The following is a 9387-nucleotide window of genomic DNA, read 5'->3' on the forward strand; positions in this document are numbered from 1 at the left end:
GGGAGAAGGTTGCCCGCTCTGTGTCTCTTACACAAAGTACCCTTTACCTTAGATGGTCACCCAGCTGAAGAGTGGAATCTATATAAATACGGAGCGTATAGATATAGGTGTTCTGTTTCAGATGTGTGTGGGAACGTGTGTGGTGTGTTGTGTGGGTACGCATATGGCATGGTTGGGGTCCAGAGTGTGAAAAACGACAGGAAATAGTAAAAAGCATGTACTAAAATACACTTACATCAGCCGTATACTTTTAAGCAAACCCTCATTTCTTGTTGTATTCAAGTTACTTGGGCTTGTACTACAAACACTTCCCATACAAGCCTTTTTTCTTTCATGGCCTTTAGTTTTGGACACACACTATTTCTTCTGTCTCTTCCAGTCAGAAAAAGTAGTGATTAATTCTCACCTGTTTTCACCCATCTCTCCACCTTCTTCCCCTTCTCTTTCAGCCAACTGCTACTATTTTTAAAAGATCTTAGCAACCCGTACTTATTTCTGCTCTAGCCCTTACTGAATGATAATTGTTTCTCTTGTTTACCTTGCTGAACCATGAGTTTCCTGAAGGCCAGCTCTTCTCGCACGCCAGTGCCTCGCAGAGCTCCGGGCTTACAAGTTAACGTGACCGTATACATTACAGAGCAGACAGAGAAATTTCTGAGCAGAAGGGTGAAGTACTAATAATTATGTGAGACAGCAGATGTAAATGCAGGCTATCCCTGGAAAACAGGGACATCGAAGCTCTATAATTAAGTGTGTAATGAGAATATAACCTCTCCTCTGGCATCCTTTTTTTGTCTGGCATTACTTTATCCATCATCTCCGTGACTTAGAGCCATGCCTGTCAGGTTGTCCACACATGATAAGGACTTGTTGAGTAGTTGAAGGACTGAGAGAGGACAAAATCTGTGGCAATTCTACAAGCTGTTGGTCTTGCTCAAGGAGAGAGCCTTGTCTACAGCCCTTTGACCAGTTGTCTTCTCACTTTTCCATCCAGTACGTTCCTTCAACAACTTCATCTAACATGGAGGACCTCCCACAGCATCTTTCCGTAACTCTACTAGCACCTGAAGTTTCCCTAATGGTACAACATGACACAAATCCATGATCGTTAAAATAGGAAACTAACCTTCCGCAGAGACCGAACTATTTTGATTCAGGGGTTTTTCCAGTGATTCATTAACATCACGGTAGATCTGAGTCCTCAGCCCAAGAGCCTTCTTGAAACTGTCCTAGACTTAGACTTGGTTATGTGGCAGGAGGAGTGGGGGGCAGAATGCTTCTCTCTGTCCCACTTCGCTGTCACCCAGAAGCAGCTGCTGCTAGGGAGGAATGACAAGGGAGGGATGTTTAAGGCCCTTACAATCAGCGGAAGCCGGGGGGTGGTGGAGCTAGGAAGGACTGCGTTGAATTCACTGAGTCATCATCACCCAGAAGGATTGAACATCAGAAGTGAGAGATTGTGCATTTGGGGAACAGGTGATGATGAGGGTGAAGGGACACGATTTTAGAATCTTTTGGAAGCATCATGGAGGAATTTGGGGAAGCAGCTCTGGAATCGTAGCTGGGATTAGTTCTGAAGTCAAGGTCAGTAAGATCCCAGAAGCCGAGGCTGTGGGCCCCAGCAGGAAACCCCTCCTGAGAAGCGCACATCCTCCTCTTTCTGGGCAGCTCGTGATGCGGAAGCGCGATCCTCCGTGCCCTAATTAGCGCTCTTGGTTTGACAAGGGTGGCTCCCGCTCTGAAGTTTCCTTTCTGTGTTGTTTTACAGAAGATTTCACGGGAAAGGACCACAAATTCAGTTCCTCTCGATTTTGTTGAAGAATGTCAGCAAATTACAATTGTTCGGAATCAAAATTTCATAAGCTTGGCTGTAGAATATTTATGATGCAAAAACAATTGCAGCGGGCTTTGCTGTACCACTTTATTGACACAGCCTTCCTGTCCCCACATCTTGCTTCCTCTCAGGAAAGTGGGACGTGTTGGATGATTTCCCAGCTTCTATTTGGAGAGGAAGTCTACAGGTTTTCCACCATCCAGCCCCCGCCAATCTGCACTCGCTGAGCAACACCTGCAACCGAAGGCTAGGCCCGTTCTCTTTTGTGCATTTGCAGCTATCAAAATAAATGAGCCATCTTGGATGGGAAAATTATATCTGTTTTCAGAGTAACCTCACTCTCCACGTGTGCACAAGGATGCATCCGCCCTGATGTTATGAACACTGCCTGTGACTAGAATTACAATCAGGCATTTTGCATTCAAAACCAATGTCAATAATTGTCTCAAAAGAAAGAGCTTTTAAAAGACCTCATGCCCTGGCAGCTTTTCCCTGGTACTACCCATTTATTTTGCACACAGTAAATTCTTAAACCCATATAATAATGGAAAACAAGGGAACTGCCTGCCTCCTCTGCCCAGATATCTCACTATTACAATATTAATAACTCTTGTTGGGTGTTAGTCCCCTCTCCCACCCACCCACTCACTCACTCCCATCCCAAGTATCTGTCCTAGAAGCCATCGTTCTACAGAGAAACCACAAGTGCTCTGCTCCTCACCCAACTGCCAGTCCTTCCAGACTATCCTGTTGGCTCAGACTCCCTGGGAGCTTATGACAGCTTTACACTCAGCCTGAGGCTTGATACAGGGATGGAAGTTGTAGTTCTGGCTCTGATGGATTTTCCTCTATTGGTTATTATTTTTAACTGTGGCTTTAAGAATGGAAATAGTCATTTGAAATTCCTTTGATAGAAAAATAGGAAAACCCCACACATCCATGGACAAAAAACCTGACTGCCGATGCAAGGAGCCCTGATGGTTCGTGAGCACCCTCACCTGTCTTATGGGCATCCATAGCCGTATGGGTGATTGTGGCATGAGGAGTCAGTGTGGTATACAAAGGTCTGTGTACATGAAGATAGCATCCTTGGGCGTACAGAACCCAACTCCACTCTGGAATTTGCCCAGTCAATGTGGCTGGGTTGATGAGAAGCAAGAATGCAATTCTTTTCCAGACTTTCTGACACAAAGGGACCCCAAGCCCAAATGACCATATCCTGTTTCATCAGTCACTTTCCAGGGATTGATCACTTCCTTTAAAGTGACTGAGTACTAGATCAAAACCTTCAGATAACACCATTCTAGAGGGCCCCTTTCTGGTCAGATTGTCTTCACATAAATATCCCCCCCCCCCCCCGCCCCTTCCATCTCCTCTGAATCCCTCTGAAGTGTTTGGTCTTCTTGCAAAATTCTCTAGTTTCATGCCTTCACTATAGTTTTCAGTTAATTCAATAACATCCTACTCAGAATATGCCTCATCTTCTCCTTACCTTGATTTTTGCCCTCTGTCCCAAGCTCACCACTTTTCTGATTATCTGAAGCCTATCACTTCTTTAAAGTCCCAACGGAAGTCTTTCTTCAAGAAGGAAGTCCATACTAATTTTCCTCTCCTCAGAATCCCAGGAGTCCTTATTGCCTGCAGGACTTACTTGACAGCAGTCATGTTCTGCCTTCCATTGCCAATCACATGGCTTATCTTGGCACCAGCCAGATTGGAAGTTTCCTTAAGGGTCAACAATTACCTTGGCAACAGTTGGCATTTCCAACGGGTTCTAAGACATGCTAAGTTCTCTGTTAGGTTTTCTTGAGTGCTAGAGCAATGGGAATATCCTTGGCCAGCCAGTAAACTTACCTTCTATATCAGTTCAAACGAATTGTGGCCATTAGGCATGACCTCCTTCAACCTTGTTTCCCTTCTCTCATACCTATGAACATCAATGATCACTCCATTCTTTTTTTCTGTCTTTAATCATAAGAATATGAAGTATCTCTTTTGCAAAGCTGATCCCTCTACACGTTTTATTAATTCTGGTCCTCCCGCCCTCCTGCCACCGATCATCTGCTCTCCCATGATTCCTTATTTCTCTTTAGTCTCTGAGATTGTCCTCCCTTGACCTCATATCCTGCTTATTCAGTTACTTCACTTCCCACCCCTTTCAGCTTCTCAGAAGATTAATCTGTATTTGCTATTTTCATTTTTTAATCCTTTTGTTCTCAACTCTCTGCCACCTGGTTTCAGCCCTGCCACTCTATCAAACTTGCTTTAAGCCCATTGATTATCTCCTACCTGTACAATACAATCAGCTTTTTTGTCTTGCTACCGTACTGGCATCTGGGCTATCTTGGATATTGTTGATTGCTTTCTTTTTAAAGCTTTCTACTTACTTGGGTTCTTCTTGCTGAACCCCGTTGGCTTTTGTCCTATTTCTCTAATATTTTTCTGCTTCAAATCTTTCCTGAGCTGTTCTTCCTTCGAACACCTTAAATGTTTATTTTTCTTTGGATTTTATGCTCAAACAACTTCTCTTTGGTTCCTGGGTAACCGGTTCACTCTGGATATGTGAGATTCTTACTATAGTAATAATGAGCATGACCAATATTTACAGAGCAATTTATACCAGGTATTATTCTAAGTACTTTTACATGTATTAACTCAATCCTCATACTCATTGTATTTTACAACAAACATTTTATAAATGGAAAAAAAAAATCCCAGAAAGCTTAAATACCTTGCCTATAGTCAAAATGAGTAGACTCAGGATTTTAATCTGCAAAAATCTGGACCCAGAGCCTGTGCTCAAGTGCCAATTCTGGATTGCATACAGACATTTGGGGCTTCATTTTTCTAGAGCAGCAGTCGGTGGCCCCATCTTCTAGCCATCCCTCAACCTAGGACTCATGGAATCATTCTTAACTCTTCCTCATGCCTCACCTCTCACAGCATATCAGTTATTGACTCCTGATGATTTCATTTGGTCTATATGTCTTCAACCCGTGCTCCCTTTTCCCACAGGACTTTCACCACTGCCTGGATACAGGTCATCATTGTATTTGACTAGACTACTCAAACAGCCTCTTAACTGATCTCCTTGCTTCCAGTGCTGTCTTCCTCAAACCCATAATTGCCATGTGGCCACAGAATGTTTTCAGTAAAACACACATCTGACAGTATCAGTTCCCTACTTTAAAACCTTTCAGTAGATTCCCTGTGATTAGAAGTCCACCTTCTGTAGAACGGCATATAATGCACTTAGTCTTGCTGACCCCTTCAACTTCATCTGTGACATAAAATTACTTTTAGTTCCCTGCACGTAGAACTTCTGTCCCTTACTGATACTGTTCCCTTGGCCTATTCTGTCTACCTGGATAACTCCTGTGTTCCTTTACATCTCGTCTACGGCTATGCATCCTGTCCTTGCATTGACTGTCATTGCATTTTTTACAAAATATTAGTAATCTGTGTGTGTATCCATCTTTTCCATGAGGTTATTAGCTCCTAAACATAAAGACTTTGTCCTATTTTTCTTTGAATTTGCAATGCCCTATATAGTGACTGATACAAAACAGGCACTTTATGTTTGTTTTAATGCATAAATTAATGAACAAATGAATGAATGAATATAAATCACTGTTTTCCTTTTACCATGAGTTATTTTTCAATAGAGCGCACACACACACACACACACACACACACAACTTAAATAAGAGAATGTTCCTGTTTATAGTGCTGGACATTTTATAGCCCTAAGTATTAATTATAACATGTTTATTTTCCTTAAAGCAAGACAAACATTATAGAAAAACACTACTAAATTCCATAGCACTGCCCCTTGCTTTCCTGTCTTCCCTTACCAAAATTTCCATCTATATTTTCCTAATGCAAAATGTAAAATGCCTATTCAGTCACTATATGTGCTCATTAGTAGTGGTATGATTTACGTTATGATTAGCTGCATGTTATAGAGAAACCCAAAATAATAGGGGCTTAAGAACAATAGAATTTTTTTTTTTATCTCAAATTCAAGAACTCCTAGGGAGACAGTCGAAGGCTGATAGGCAGTTCCAAGGTCATGTAGAATTCAGGTTCCTCCTATTTTGTTGCTTCTTAATGCATTGCTTCATAATCCAAGATGGCTTTTGGAAGTTTGGCTATCTTATCTGCATTTCAGATGGCAGGAAGATACTATGGACTCTGGGAAACAAACTGAGGGCTTCAGAGGGGAGGGGGATGGGGGAATGGGATACGCTGGTGATGGGTAGTAAGGAGGGCACGTATTGCATGGTGCACTGGGTATTATATGCAAGTAAGGAATCATGGAACTTTACATAAAAAACTAGGGATGTACTGTATGGTGACTAACATAATATAAAAAATATTATTATTTAAAAAAAAAAGATGGCAGGAAGAAGGAAGACAAGAAAGTGTGTTTGCTCCTTCCTTTTAAAAATGCTTCCTGGAAATCCCATAGGACTTGTCCACTTACATCCCTCACTAGCGGTCGGGACAATGATAGATTACAGTTTTTGTTTGTTTGCTTGTGGTATTTTCTTAGCTGGTGATAGTGTAAGCAGTGAAAATTGAGATTTTGTTCTTAGGGAGAAGGAGGAGTATATGTTGATGTAGGCAACCAGTAGTCTCTACTACAGTTTAGTCTGAATATTAAAAAAATTTTGGAAATCTCAGAAATATACTGGAGAGCAGCCTAGGATCAGCTGAAAGTTGAACTGGAGGTGATTATTACCTAGGTGGTGAGCCTACAGATAAAACCAAGAGCAAATAGAGTGAAGCTGTACCTATGGCCTCATAGAACTGATAATTGACGGTTATGGATTCACTCCCCTGAATCAAGAACATGCACTGTGGTCTCTCTGCCATTATTTAAGTTCTCTATAACAAACACCAATGAAGCAGATGATATGCACGTTCTGATTTTATTGACTCCTATGTAATGTTGGTATTACAACAAGATTCATTTCCATGGTCCATTGCTTTAGACCGTGCTTCTGAACCTCAGCGGTGCATAGGAATTACCTGATACCTTCTGTAGGGCTCACGTGAAGTCAAAGTTCTGCTGTACTTTGGATTGCAAAGCTTTTGGAGCCTTAGCACGTGTCAATCCATGTGTTAGTTTAGATTTCCAGGGATATGAATGCCAAGTTGAGATAAGCAAGAGATTTTTGCAAAAGCCAGTGGAAAATAGAAAGGAGGGAGGGAGGCAGAGAAAGGGAGAACCTTCAGACTGCCATGATGGCTTACCTGGAAAGGAGAGAGAAAGGGAAGGAAGAGTACGTTGGAGGAGTATCATTCTATAGATAGACCAGTAGGGAAACCTGAGCCAAAGATGGCTGTCAGAGTCCTGCAGTCCATAGGAATGGGCCTGCACTGATGCTCTTGCCATGCTTTCTCATTGGCTGGGAGCAGCTCATGGAAAGCATGGCTTTGGCACTGACAGGATGGGGGATCCGGAGGGGCAGCAGCCAGGCCATTAGGAAATTATACTTCATGCAGCAGGAGATCTGAGTGGTGCATTCTAATGGTTGCTACAATTCATATTCTTGCCTTTGTAAGTACAGTACACTGAATATAATTTAACGTTTATTTGAAGTCCTTGCAGGGTCTGTGAGTGTTTATTACAAAGATTAATTTTTCAACATGGATTTACAGTACATGGCCTGGAGTGCCTTCAGTAAATATTTGTTATTGAATAAACAAAATTGAAGATGAAGGAATTATAGCAATAAAGAATGGGTTGGTAAAGGGCCCAAGACACACCACGGAGTTTGCATGGGCAGGGAGGATAAATTATTTCTAACCTGTGGTCTTGGTATTTGCTTCTTTCTCATAAAAGCTGATTGCAGCAAATACTATTCAATTTTAGGTTCCAGTTAGTTGATGTTTGATTGTAATTAGTTTAACAGTTTGAATTCATTTCCTCTAAGGAGACCGTGGAAAAAATATTTTAATGGAAACAAATTAACCATCATGGAATTTATATAACTCACCCATATGCATTTTGAACAGGGAATATAATTACATAATAATTTTGACTCAAAATTAAATCATTTGGTATACTTTTGTAGGATGAAATTAGCAAAGTCCAATTTAATTTGTATAAGGCATCAACATTACTCACTTTTGGAAATAAAAGGCCTTGGGAGATAAAAATTTAATTGAACTATTATATTTTCATTCAGATTCATTTTCAATATGTTACAGTTCATAAAATTACAAGTCAAACAATGATTATTTCTGAATTTATAAAATGTACAAACCTTGACTGAAAAGGACATTATGTCCTTTTATGAGTTTGGGGTTCAAATTTTCTCTAGTTTTTTTTTTTTTTTTTCTTCTTCTTCTTCTCAGAATCTTAAGCCAAAAGACCTATGTCTTTATTATCATATAAATGGTGATATAACTCGTTACTTCTTATCTGAAAACAAGTGGCAAAACTCAGAAAAACCTACCATGTATTACAGAGGGAAACAGTATACTGATAAAATTTAGGGTGGGCGATTTCTCTGCACACCAAAAGAGAATCAACAGTCTATTGATCATGTCATTTTTTATCATCATGACTCTACCTCGACAAGCATCATTCACTGGTTCATTCAATGAATCCTTACCGAGTAGGCTAAGGACAAGACACTGTGGCAAGTTCTATTGGGAATTCAAGAATGAATTAGGCTACAATATGCCCTCAAAATACTTTGGAACATATAAAGGTGAGAGCATTTGAATAAGTTACTCCATGACACTTTCTTTGTAACTCCTTGAAGCAGGCTTATTAAGTAAGTGTAAAGGCAAGTGTGTGAAAGTTCTGTGGGGATAAGATCTTTGTTTTGCCTATTATATTTTGAGTTCAAGAGAATGATGTTTTTCTTAACAGGATAGTCAAGCTTCTGAAAGACGTTACATTTGGCTTTGGAATGGCAAGGTAGTTAATATTTCAATGAATGAAAATGGCAGAATCGGGATCTAAGACTAAGGGAATGACAAGATCAGAGACCCAAAGGAGAAAAAAACAGCCTATCTTCCAGAAATAATGAGTATTCTGGATGGTTTAGAATGTAGGGAAGTAGTAAATAGAAGGAATAAAAAGATTTGAAAAAAATTTAAGAGAGCTTGGAATAACATGCTGAGGAATTTGAACAAAAATCTCATCGGCAATGGGGAAATATTTCAGGTTTTTAAAGAGACTGCTTATATTAGTCTTCAGGTAAGTTGATACGGTAGTAGTATGTGGTATTGGGGCGCCTGGGTGGCTCAGTCAGTTAAGCATCTGACTCTTCATTTCAGCTCAGGTTATGATCTCAGTGTCGTGAGACGGAGCCCTGTGTCAGGCTCCGCTGGGCATGAAGCCTGCTTGAGATTCTTTCTCTGCCTCTCTCTAGTCCTCCCCCCCCCATCCCTCCATCGCCTGTGCATGCTCGCTCTCTCTCTCTCAAAAAATAAAATAGTATGCAGTATTTGTAACATGAGGTAAAAAGTGTGAATTTGGTGCTTTTTAGAAAATAAAGGTTTTCAGTGGCTATTGTGGGAGAGTCAGTGAG

The sequence above is a fragment of the Ursus arctos genome, unplaced genomic scaffold (assembly GCF_023065955.2).
Source record: "Ursus arctos isolate Adak ecotype North America unplaced genomic scaffold, UrsArc2.0 scaffold_5, whole genome shotgun sequence".
Lineage (NCBI taxonomy): Eukaryota > Metazoa > Chordata > Mammalia > Carnivora > Ursidae > Ursus > Ursus arctos.